Source organism: Melanotaenia boesemani, chromosome 20 (assembly GCF_017639745.1).
Source record: "Melanotaenia boesemani isolate fMelBoe1 chromosome 20, fMelBoe1.pri, whole genome shotgun sequence".
Classification (NCBI taxonomy): Eukaryota; Metazoa; Chordata; class Actinopteri; order Atheriniformes; family Melanotaeniidae; genus Melanotaenia; species Melanotaenia boesemani.
The window spans coordinates 2,894,185-2,907,231 of record NC_055701.1 but is presented as its reverse complement, the minus strand read 5'-3'; the positions used below and the strand labels follow the sequence as shown (position 1 = coordinate 2,907,231).

The window sequence follows — 13,047 nt, the reverse complement described above, 5'->3', positions numbered from 1 at the left end:
TGCACACAGTAACCATATCTGCAATACAGTGTTTTAATCCTTGTTACTTTTGCTGTCGTAGGATCCAAGCAACCAAGACAAATGACTGCTTAATAAAAAAAAAAAAAAAAAAACCTAGAACATTGGTGTCCGTCCTCTTTTCATGAATGTAAAAGAATTTCAAAGAACCACCAGTGCTAAACAAAATGCTCACACAGGAAAAGCTCTTTTATTAAATAAAGGGGCTAAAGATGGGAGCATTTTCCCAGTCAACATCAACAGCCACTCGGGGGGGCCCCTGCAATGTTATGCACTACATAGCACTACACGTCAGCACCTGGGTCCAACTGGACTCAAAAGCGATCTGACTAACACTTAATTATGACGTCCCATCTTGTTTGAATTCATGCTTGTGTTGTTCTTACTCTCAAATGTAAGTCGCTTTGGATTAAAAGCGTCTGCTAAATGACTGTAGAATAGAATAGAATAATAAGACTACAACTCGAATCCATATAAAAGGCTGTTGCGATTACGAACAGATTTGGATTAAATGTACAGTGACTGTATATGTAATATTTTAATACTGGATGATTAAAATGACGCGCCATACTTAGGAAGACCATGGACATGCTGTAAAACACATTAATTCCTCATAGAATTGACGTTGGACATGCAGGTGACTCGCTAGGATTAATCTTAGCCTGAGCAGTTAGCCTGGTCTGGAGCAGGCTAGCTGCAGCGGATAAATCACCACAGTAACTTGGCCGGGATTAGTTTGAGCTGCTTTCATGCAACCGACTTAGGGCTAAATTCAGCCAGGATAACCAACATATCCCGGCTGAATCGCTTATCTTGGTTTCGTGCAATACCCCTCTGGTGCTCCAGATCCTGTCAGTCCTGCCCTCCTCACCAACCTCCTGGATTGTTTTCCCAGCTCCTATGGAGTTATTTTTGTGTTTTTATTAAATGCAAAAAAAAAGTGATCTGAGAGTGGAAAAATTATCTGAAAGGAAAAAAAATATATTTGATATAAATATTTTTCACACTGATAGCAAAAAATAATAATATTTGAGACTAAAAAAAGTTTTGAGATAAAGTATCTTGTTACAGCACATTCAAAGAGGAGAGACTATGTGAGTTTTGGGCGCACTCAGTCCATCAGTATCCGAACTCAAAACGACTCGCTTATAGTTTGACATCTCACAAACCATCCTTCAACAACCTCTCAAAGGACATGAGATGCATTATTTCACATTAAGAGGGGACTGTGTGTGATGCATTAAGTTGGAGCACCTGATCCCATACCTGTGTTTTCTGGTCCGGACTGTTTCAAACATCTTTTTGTTATTTGTTATTTTATAATGAGCAAAAAATTTTCTGAAGCAGCTCTTCCAATATTTGCTAGTTTGCACTGTGCAGCTTTGTTTTTGTTATTTGAATCTTAACATTTTGTGCATCTTTCACACTAAAAGAATAAAATGAAATATTTTTCATTTTATTTTTTGAAAAACTTGTTAATAGTTTATTTATTTTATGCAATGTTTGTATGCATGGTTTAAAAAAGAGTTCTGGCCATACTGTTAAAGATGGTTCAGAATAAATATTGCTGAATTGCAATGGAGCTAATAAAAAGCATCAAAATATGAGCACAAGCTGTCAGCCTTTTTCAAAGTTTACTGATTTTGCATGATGGTTTATAAACTGGCCCCCGACCATTTCTTATTTTCTAAATCTGGCCCTCAGCCCTATCGAGTTGAGTATCCCTGCTCTAAGATCTGCTGAGACAAAGGCAGTCTACCCTTTGTTCTCTAGTCAGGAAAAAAAATCCATTATTTATTTTAAACCAACGATTGGGTTGACTGTCTGAGTACAGTCCCCAATATATTTTTGAAGTCTATCATACGACATCTATACAACTAAGAACAAAGAAGTGACAAAGATTTGACTGCATCTGCATTTTGCCAAAACGTGCCTTACCTGCCTCAAGAGAAATCTCTCCCATACCAGTTGTACCTTGAGGCAAGAGAGGAGGCTCTCACCAAAGAGTTACCAGGAATTAAAAGGTGTATATTGTGCAATTAAAGCAGAAATAGTTGAAAGGATACACAATATTTTTATTATTTTAACTAGATTTGACTACATGCTCAATAGTTTATTTACAATTAACACAAAACTTTAATGTGGTTCATTTTGTTTGTTCCATGTGATTGTAGCGTCTCCTTACATCTCCACACCCAACTATTCCCATGACTGGTCAAGACTGGAAAATGGCCTTCACCAAAAGAGCTCCAAACACTGTGAGAGCAGATGATGTTGAGGAAGGGATCGTCTGCCTTCTGCACATAGTTCGTCTTCAAGCTGGCATACTTCTTTATTGACTCCATTATGCCACATACCTAGCAGTGCTTTTAATGCTCCGGGGAGAATTTACCTTAATGAAATTAATTCAGCACATAGGACTTTATAGGAATTTATTATTATTGTTGGCTTAAAGTTAGAGGAAGAAAAACACAGTAGAATAGATGATTATTTTTATTTCATCTTTCATTCTGTTGGATGTTTGTGTGTGAATGGATGCCTAACAGTGCTTCTTTATTTTAAACACTGGCTGAAATAAATTGAGCTAATTACAATAAAACCACTATCAGGATGGTGCCCTGAGAAATGTAGGAAAGACCAAAACTGTTAGTTCCACATGTATTTGATCATCCTGTGTGCAATAGCAACGAGCAAAGCAAAGCAACATGTTTAGTTTTTTCTAAATGTTTGTCACATGCTGCATCATACAAGTACAACATGCATGTAAGCTGAGCCCTGTCCAGACTATAAGTATGTGCTCTCCTTTCTTTCATATCCTGTGTCAGGGCCAGCTTTTAAATCTATATTCAGCAGAAAACTCATTTAAACAAATTTAATAATACTTAAGTGTCACGAGGAGCTTTATATGTCATGGTCATAGGTTATGTTCTCGGTTTTGTCATGTTGAGTTTTGTTTGCAGTTTTGTTCATTCCCTTGTGTGTTCTTTGTTTTCTGTGTCTGGCTCGTTAGTTCACCTGGTCTGATTCACCTGTTCCCTGTTAGTCATCCTCTGTATATGTATACCCCTTTGTTTCTCTTACTCGGTGCCAGATCATTGTTGTTGTGTCCCTGTGTTCAGTCTGCATCGGCTACCTTGTTCCTTGATATTAAATCCTGGATATTCACATTCGTCTGTCTCATCAGTCTGTGTTTGGGTCCTCACCTCTGCTGTCCTGTGACCTTATATCCATAAAGCTCTCCCCAAGGCAGGGGAGAACTTGTTTTATCTTTTGTATATTTCTTACTTAATAAATCTGACTTCTGTATGTATTATAAGGTGAGTCAGTGTAGGTGGTTAGGATTACTACACACATGTGGAAGTGTACACGTATGTTAATTTAAGGGTAATTCTTAGCTCGTGACAATTTAATCATAATGTGAAATACTGGATTTTTCATTTCCAGATATCAGCTAATAAAGGTTTTGTGATTTTGTAGATCCATTGTGATCCGTAAACTGTAATGGATGGAGAGCAGTTTAATTTATAATTAAATAAATATATAAATACTGAAAATTAATCAATATTTCATTCAATAAACAAATGTGCCAATGAAATGCTTTAAAAACAAACGAATAAAATGTAAAAATAATAATGTAGTTGCAAGTCGTGACAATGTTTACGGTACAATGTTTATGGGATAGTGAAAAAAAAACCTGAATCTGGAAAATTGAAAGTATTGATATTATGCATAGCAAAAAAGTACAATTTTCAATGGTATTTTTATTTATTGATTGACACGTCTATATATCGTTTTGACAGCAGAGATCACCGATTAGATGAAAATGTAATCGGTAATTCGCCCCTAACTTAGTATCCGTGCCATTTCTTCTTTGATACCGATCACACAAAGCACCAACTCACATGTTCCGTTCATGCGGTTCAGCCTCCATCCAGCAGGTGGCGCCAGCGTGTGTACAGTTTGAAAACAAACGAGGAAAAAACTTTGTTATTTGTATTTTATATAATACAATATTATAATATAATAATATATATAATATTGTGTGCAAGTTCTGAGCCTCTCATTTATTTTTTCCAGCTGCTAGATTTTATGTGTTTGAGTTATTCTTTTGTCATTTCTTTCTAGTTTCCCCCCTAAATTAACGAATAATAATAATAATAATAATAATAATAATAATAATAATAATAATAATAATAATAATAAATTCTTAAAAGAGATTGAAACCCCTGTAAGTTCTCCTGAGGTGGTTCTGTGGTTACTATGGTTACTCCTAATTGGAACAGGTGTGCACGCGCAGCCCAATCTCCAGTTCCCGCGGATCAGCTGCGCCTCATTTTAGCAAACGAAGTTGAAAGGAGTCGCGTCGAGAAGCTAAAAGTGTGTTTCTCACGCGCGCTGCGAGTTTAGACGTTAATAGACGGAGCTACGCCCGTTCATCACTCCGAAGAGGCAGAAAATCACGAAGGTGAGGAATAAGTTTGATTTTCTTCAGGTTTATGCTGGAGGAGCTCGTGTTTTAACGACTGACATGTGTTTGTGTTTGCGCGTGCATCTAAAGCTTACACGTTTGACTTCTTATGAAGGCTTTTAATTTAACTTTATTTAAAACGTTCGTTTAAAGTGAACTTTTATTTAAAATACTATTTCTAAATTGTAAAACGCGTCTCTTGATTCAGAAGCACGTTTAAGTGGGAAAGGCAACTCAAACAACTGGTTTCTTAAATTAAACGTTTTGTGGTTTAATTAAATGTGCAGCGAGTTAAATTAAAATTTACAAACTCCGGTTCTCGAGGGCCACTTTCTCTGCTGCAGCACACCTGATTTCTAATTAAGTGGATCATTGGCAGCTTCTGCACGAGCCTGATAATGAGCCATCGACAGAGCCAGGTGTGTTGGAGCAGGGAGGTCACCGCATTAACAGTCAGCGCTGCACAACTCCGCAACTTTACTCAATGACTGTTTTCAGGACGGTGCAGAGCAGCAAGACATGACCGAATATTTTGCATTTAACGTTTTCACACACATACTGGTCCTCAAAGTGGACACCAGTTAAAAAATCTACCTGCTCGTAACCGCGGACAGCAGTCCTCTCAAACACCGCCACCCACCGTCCAGTCAGTGGAGGTACAGCACATTTCTAAAATCTAGATTTTCTTTTGTCGTCATGCCTTCATGAAATGGTCACGTGATCTCCACACGGACACCAACGTGCTCAGAGTAATGGAAAATATTTTTACCTGTCCTCTTAAGACATGTGGAAAAAAATTTCACTTAAAAATGTAACCATGTTATGACATGAAAAATTAACTTTAATCCAGATGAGAAAATGTATAAAATTCCATCTCCAGCTCTGAAGTTGGTGGAAGTGAAGCCTTATTTTGTGGCAGCCACCAGGGGTCATCAGCTCAAGTCCTTGAGGGCTGGTGTTTGCTGTTTTCAGAGGTTTCCCTGCTTCAACCCACCTGGTTCAGATTAGGATGAAGAACATGACAAGTTGTTGGAGATCCATTTTATTTGAATCAGGTGTGTTGCAGCAGAGAAACATCTAAAACCTGCAGGACAGCCCTCAAAGACCAGAGTTGGGAATCTGATTTCCAGGCAGGAAGGTACTAAACTCCCATTCAACTTTATTTTGTTGGTGAGCGTTCAGATTAAAAAGGCAAAAACAGACCTGACTGATTTTTCCTGATCAGCAGGATGGAGCCTGGACTGCAGCTGATGACGGGCAGGAGTTGGACAGAAAGCATCAGAGACTAAGTCAAAGGTAAAAGCACCTAGTCTGAGCTAAACATGATTAAATAAAATTTCTAACAGCTGTTCTTTTTTTTTTTTTTCTGGAAATAAACTTGAGTTTGTCAGTTGACTTGTATTTTAAATAAATTCAGAGGATCTGCCAGCAGACAACTGTACGAGGTTTTTGAAGGAGCTGTAATGGTTTTCATGAAGTTGCATCAGCTGAACAAATGCTGGTCCTGATTTAGAATTTTTTAATCTATTGGAAATATCCAATTATCGACCATCTTTAAAGACACATTTCTTAACTTGCCAAACTAAACTGCTATCATGCAATCTCAGCTCACAAAGGATCATGGCTGTTTTTGACAACAGGCTGCAGGAGCTTCCTTGAAATTTAAACTAAGTGCTAAGCCGTCGTGGAAGGATTTTAGACATGAAGCAACTGAGGATATGTCCTTGATTTTTGGAAAGCACCTATAACCTTTGTCTCTGTGGTTTTGACCAAAATGAAATGTTTACGTGTTTAGTTTTCTACCAGAAGAAGGTATTCACTGCTCTAGACCTGCAACCTGGATAATCTTTAAAATATTTCTTTCTGCTTGAGAAACGTACTACACAACAGTAGTTAACCTTGTTCCTGTTGGGGGGCGCTGAATTACCTCGGGAGGTAACGTATAAAGCGGAAGACGTCGGTGCGTCATCAGATGTGCAAAAGGTTTTTGACTGGAATGGCCCCAGATGGAGGCTGCATTTGTTTTGGTATGAACAAAATCACTTGTATGTATGATGAGCTAAAAGTGACTGAACCTGCATCTAGGAGAAATGTGGACAATAAATCAGACAACGGTGAAAAGGCATGCCAACCTTATCCTGGGGCCAGCACACGTGGTAGCTCAGTAATGGACTTTGCTCCATTAACAGTCAAAATCCAGAACGGCTGGATCTTTGTGGAAAACTTTGGCACGAGCGCCGTGAGTTGAGAGGATGAGGACGGCAGCTGGACCTGTTTGGAGAAGGTCCACATCCGAAGCTGGTGTCTATGCTGGAACTGCAGTGCTGAGCTGAATATGGAGCAGCAGACCGCTAGGTCACCTGACCACAGGATGACGGCACGGCAGCAAACGCAACACTCGGTCCTGTGTGTGCGCTTTTTTTTTTTTTTTTTTTTTTTTTGGTTGAAATATCTGAACAAATCTTTCAAAGAAAACAATACAAGGTTTAATGGGTACAAAATGCTCTCGGACAAGTTGTGAGAAATATACATAAATTTGTTGGGTCGCCCATATATGAAGGGAAAAACATGATGCATGGTTTAAAACAAATGTGTTTTTTATTTATATATAAAGACTGGTTTCACATGACAAATGAAAAGGATGTTGTGGATGGCCTTACGGTGGCAGGTCAAGTTCCACCTCTGCAGCAGAAAAGGCTGCACTTGTTGCCTGTGCTGCAGCGCTAACAGCCCAGGATGCTTTGGAGGAGCAGATGAGGGAGCAACTTGATTTGGAAGCTAAGATGGCTGCATCCACAGCTAAGTTAGACGTATTACAAGCTTCAGATAAGGAAACTGAAGGTCCCACCGATGGAATGAACTCCTGTTTGGAAAGGAAGAAGCAGAATCGAACAAGACGTTAAATCCAAGGACGTACAAGGGATTTAACAAAATGGGCATCACTGCCCAATCGAAGCCCATCAAAGGATGTGCAACCAAAGGAAACAGTAGTGGACTAAAGTGGCATGAATGAATCGCATCAGGGAAACATACTGGGGACATCACAGCATGTCCAAAATAAACGTCAAGTCTAGCCTGGAGACAGGCTCACCTCTGTGCATAGGCAAATTATAATGGTGGCTCTGGTGCAGCAGAATGACACTGCTCTGCCAGCAAGATGTAACCCAACACTTCATGGGGATCCCTTCAATACAAAGCATTCATCAAAGCTTTTGAGCAAGGAGTGGAGGACAAGGCTGGGAAAGCGGACTGTCTGCACCATTTGGAGCAGTTCACCAGAGGGCAGCCACGTGGGTTGGTGCGAAGCCGCCAGCAGATGGCTCGAGCGTGGCTATACAGTTAAGGATCTTAAACATTTTGGAAACCAGTACAAAATAGCAAGTACTTGTATGGAGAAGGCTTTAACATGGTGAATGAGGATGTGAAGGAACTCGAAGCTCATGCTTTGTTCTTGAGGGATGCTGCAATGTGATGGAGCTCCAGTTGATGCAGGAATGGGATATGCCAATGAACATGAAAAATATGTCAAGCTGCTTTTCAAAATGAGGGAGAACCGTAGCTCACGACATCATGGCGACAACTAATCAGCCAGCTTTGTTAATCCATCTGGTCATGTTTGAGTGATGTTGCTGGGATCCAGACTTGATGGCTTTAATCCGCAACCCAGGAACAAACTTAAAGGGAAATTTTGTGGCCACCACAGTAACTGGAAACGTCTGAGGGAGTAAAATAGCACATATTTGATCCAAAGAAGTCTGAGAAAGCTGGATGCCTTCGCTGTGGTCGCAGCCAGTTTCTGGAGTACATCCAGTTCAAGGGAAAGAAGCACAAGGAAAAGACTGTTTTTTAGGAGCCAGGGGTTTGTTTTGCATGTCTGTGTAGGAAAACATGAGTTGTGAATGTGTCAAGTGCTTGAGGTGTAAAGTATGGGGCTAAACCATCCCACTGTTCTGCATATTAAAAGGCAATCAGCCTTAGAGCTACAGGAAACGTCTAACCAGCCAACTTGACTTAAAACATGGACATACAGCAGCTGGTCCAGATCGGTTATCCATCCTGCCTATCAGAGTAAGAAGCAAAAAGGTAAACTGTATAAAAACCTGGACCTTTTTGGACTCAAGAAGTTTAGCTACATTTTTCTCAGAACATCTAATGCAGAAAGTGAGAGAAAAAAGTTTGTTGGGCACAATGTGGCAAAATTGGTACCAATGCCCTCAAGATACTAGAACCATGGGAGGTCAAAGGTTGCAGAAATGCTATCCAGACGGTGCTGGGATGGGTTAATGGCCCAATGACTGAACGATGGTGCTTCAGAAGCAGAGCTGCCATGGCTTTGTTTACCGGATTTGTATGTAAAGCTTGAATACGTGCTGGTCAAGCAGTACAATCATGAGCTAGTGGGGGGGAACCCACAAAGGAGAATGAGATGTCCAGAGAAGACCAAGGTTTTGGTCATCATTGAGCACTCAGCAGTACTTCAGGAGGGAAGATATTTTTAAATCACGTTACAATAATGAGGTTTATCTGCCTAATAACCTAACTGGCCAAACGAAGGATCCAAGGTTTAAGGAAAAGGTTCTTGAGCAGTAAACGGCTCCAACAGGAGTATGCTGAGCACATCAATATGCTCATCAGTAAAGGCTAGGCAGAACTGCCTCAGCTTCAACTGCATTATAGGGTAGGGGGAGGTGTGGTACATCCCTCACCATGGCATTCACCATTCAATAAAAGGATCCCTCTGTGTAACATTTGAGCCACATTTCAAGGTCCATCCTTAAATGGCAAACTGTCGGCCAGGTCATCTCACCAGCTCGTTGCTTGGAATCCAGCTTTGTTTCGGAAAAGAACCTGACATTTTTAATATTGAAACTGTTTCAAGTCATTTAGATTTTTGCTTTGACGTTACTGAGGACCTCATGGAGCATCGGACGACTGCACCTCTTTGGAGCTCATGGAGCATCGGACGACTGCACCCAGAGGAGAACTACTCATAACCAGTCAGTTTTATGTGGTGGTTCAATCTGTTACGCAAAATTTCTATGTGGATGATTGAAGAGTTCAGGTTTTTGGAAACAAGTACAAAATAGCAAGTACTTATATAGAGAAGGCTTTAACATGGTAAATGAGGATGTGAAGGAACTCAAAGCTCATGCTTTCATCTTGAGGATGATGCTGCAATGTGATGGAGCTCCAGTACATGCAGGAATGAGAGATGCCAATAAACATGATAAAAATGTCAAGTTGCTTTTCAGTGTTAGGGAGAACCGTAGCTCACGACATGATGACAACTAATCAGCCAGCTTTGTTCATCGAGCTGGTCGTGTTTGAGTGTCAGCGTTCTGATACTTTGAACAGGATCTACCTGGTGTTGCTGGGTTCGAGTTTCTAGCTTTAAACCTCAAACCAGGAACAAACTAAAGGGAAACTTTGTGGCCACAACAGTAACAACTGGAAACTATTGAGGGAATTTCAGAGCTTATATTGGATCCAAGGAACTTCAGACACCGAAGAAGCCATCTGGATGTGAGATCTTACTGCTTTCTGTCGGAACGGGGCGGGGGTTCATCTTGGAGAAATGTATCAGCAACAATCATGTTGAAGGCGATCAGAAGATTATAGCTTAAAGGTTTTGAATCTGGACCAACAAACTTCCAGTGGAAGGGTTCTGTGTCTACAGTGGTCTGTGTGGAGGCTGACATTTACAAGCTGGGGTCAAACCGTTGGATTTTCTGGCATCAGTTTCCATATTTGCCAAGCTGTTGCAACACCAGCTCCGTGGAAGAGGCTGTGGAGAGGATGATCTACCAAGACATCTTGGCTCAATGAAGAACGGTTGGAAGACTTGATCAGCTAACTGTATTCACTGTAGGGAGGTGCATCAAGCCAATGGTATTTGGCAAGTTCAAACCTGCTTAACAACACTTTGAAAGAGTAAATGGATATGGAACTGTAACATCTGGATGAGCAATCAGGGAAATTACATCAGTTTGCTCTGTAAACTTAGTAACACCACCGAAGGCTGTAATCATTTTAATTCTAAGACTGGAGTTCATACTCACAGCAAGTAAAGATGCTATTGGTTCATGGCTAAAAACAGTGAAGATTTTCTGTTGGAGGAATCAGTCTTTTGGACTGACGTCATTGTTGAAATATCTGAATGAGGACGGAAGGTTTCATGCGTCTGGCCAAAAGAATCTCGACCATCAGAGAAACATCTGATCCTTTGCAATGGAGGGAGGCATGTCTGCTCCAAACATAAGCTGGTGGGTTCTGTATCAAAGGGAATGAAGATCTGATTTCCTGAATGGCACCAGGTGGCTAGAAGGAGGCAAGAGGACTGGCCTGAAACTGTTGGATGTCTCAATGGATCCTGATGACCAGGAGGTCAGAAGAGAGGAAATGACAAATTTAAAAGGGTGTGACATCTGTAGCCTAACGGACCAGCTCATTACCTGACTTCTGACTGGAGAAGACAAAGCAGCAGCCGCATGGGTCCTCGGTTGTAGAGCTGTTGGTTTGGAACTGCTGACCGATGAAGCCGTTTGACGCTGTGATGAAAGGAACGGTTTAAGGTGAGCTGATGGACAAACTGCATCCACATCCAGGACTGGCACTCTGACGGTGGATGAGTTATCAGCTTCAGCAAACGGAAACTTGGCCAGGAGATTTGTTAGGCCATCTAGGGGAAGGATGGTGAACAGACAGTCTGATATAGTTTGGATCCAGTTCTTGAAGATGGACTTGAGTCGGAGGAAGACTGGGTGAAGGAGCAATGCCAGACGAAGCAAAGCATCCACTCTCTCTCCAAAGACCAGCACGATTCTTTTCTCATTCTCAGACATGCACATCAGAATCTGGGTCACAGTGGGTGGATTCACGTACTGTCCAAGGTGAGCAGGAAATTTTAGATTACAAAGGCCAGTTCAACAGTCAGGAAAATCATGGGATTGCGTTTGTGGGTGCTACAATGGAAGAGGTTTGGAACAAAAAATGGTGGGCCTGTCAAAGGTGAGAATCCTTCCTGACCAACAATTAACCAAAACACAGTGGTGGATTACTTTAGACCGGTTGCAGTGAGAGGAAGGCCAACCTGTAAGATGTATGAAGTTCTATTCACCTGTATGGCAAGTAGGACGGTCCATCTGGAAGTAGCAGATGCATTCATCAAGGCCCTGTGGTGGTTTTTATCAGGAGAGGACAGGTGAACATCTGAGTTAAGACAATGGCACTAATTAGAGCAGACGGAGAACTAAAGGAAGCTCAACGCTTTGAATCGGGACGGGACTCAAGGAGCTATGGCACAGGTTGGAATCCATTGTAGTTGTAATCCACCAACAGACTCTCACCATAGTGGTGTGGGAGAGGACGATCTAGGTTAGTGACTTCTGTCAACAGAAGCTGGACGATGGGCTCCATACAGTTTCTGTGAAGTAGAGGCCGTTTTGAGTTATATCATCAAGCTATCGGACGCCAATGATCTGGAAACTTAAGCCCCACACCATGTTCTTCTCTGGAAGGGAAAACCAGCTCTGCTTCTTGGGGTGTTTGAGCAGGATGACCTTTATGTGGAAAAGATGCTGGAGCAGAGTACAGCACATTTCAGACTGTAGTACTTGGCCTTACACCAAGAAAGAAACGGAATGAGAAGAAAAGGTGGTGGACATCTGGAGATATTGTGATCATGGTTTCTTTAGCTCCATGTGTTTCATGGCCTCCTGGAAAGGTTCTGGAGGTTTAGGAAGACTAACAAGGACTACTGTGTTTTGTGAGGTTGCAGAAAAAGGCTGCTATTATTGAAAGTACCTGGTGTAGATGTCCATGATGTACTTGATTTTAAAAGGAGCCAATAAGTAGTTTAGACAAATGTCATGTTTTTGCGTCGACCCTTTGACTCATGTTCTCAAACTTTTTCCATTTCTGGAAAGGATCCACTAAGTTGGAAACAAATTTGATTTTTTTTTTTCTTTCTCTTTTCCAGGTTGATTGGAAGATCTTCGACCAGTAAGTGCCATGTTTTTTGTATGTTGGCCGCCGCGCCGTTGCTTTTCTTCATGGCCTCTCTGCCTGGTCTTTACTGAAGGTGCCTTCATGTTGATGTTTCACTGCGCTGAAACGGTACAAAGGTTTTCTTGGCAGCATCCTGTCTGAATTATTAAATCAACACAGATTAAATGTCACAATGAGGCCTGAATTTATTGTTTTGGTGTATTAACTTTTCCTCCCACAGGAAGATCTACAAACTGTAAGTCTTAATTTTTATACATTTTACCCTCCAACAAAGCAAATGGTAAATATAATACATGATCCTTTTATATTGGAACATCAACTTTGAATATTAAGCGAATAAGAAAACTATAACAAACATTGTAGGTTAATTACAGTTCTGTTATTTGCCACCATGATCAATAACTGACCAATCTGACAAATGCGACGTCTTCGTTTAAAAATATTTCAGTCCATTTCTGAGTTGACTGTGCGTGACTGGTCCACAATGAACTGGATTGAATGGGATTATCTTGAATGACCGTCACAAATGGTTTGCAAATAAAGTTGAATAAAAT

At 40.8% G+C, this 13,047-nt stretch overlaps 1 long non-coding RNA gene across 1 annotated transcript; it reads left to right on the top strand.

Annotated features, from left to right (window-relative positions):
* Positions 1-4,449: 4,449 nt before the first annotated feature.
* LOC121631363 lies at positions 4,450-12,532 on the top strand. Its single transcript, XR_006008726.1, has 3 exons — positions 4,450-4,483; positions 5,715-5,782; positions 12,465-12,532. It is a non-coding gene; the product is annotated as an uncharacterized LOC121631363 (long non-coding RNA).
* The last annotated feature ends 515 nt before the right edge of the window (positions 12,533-13,047 follow it).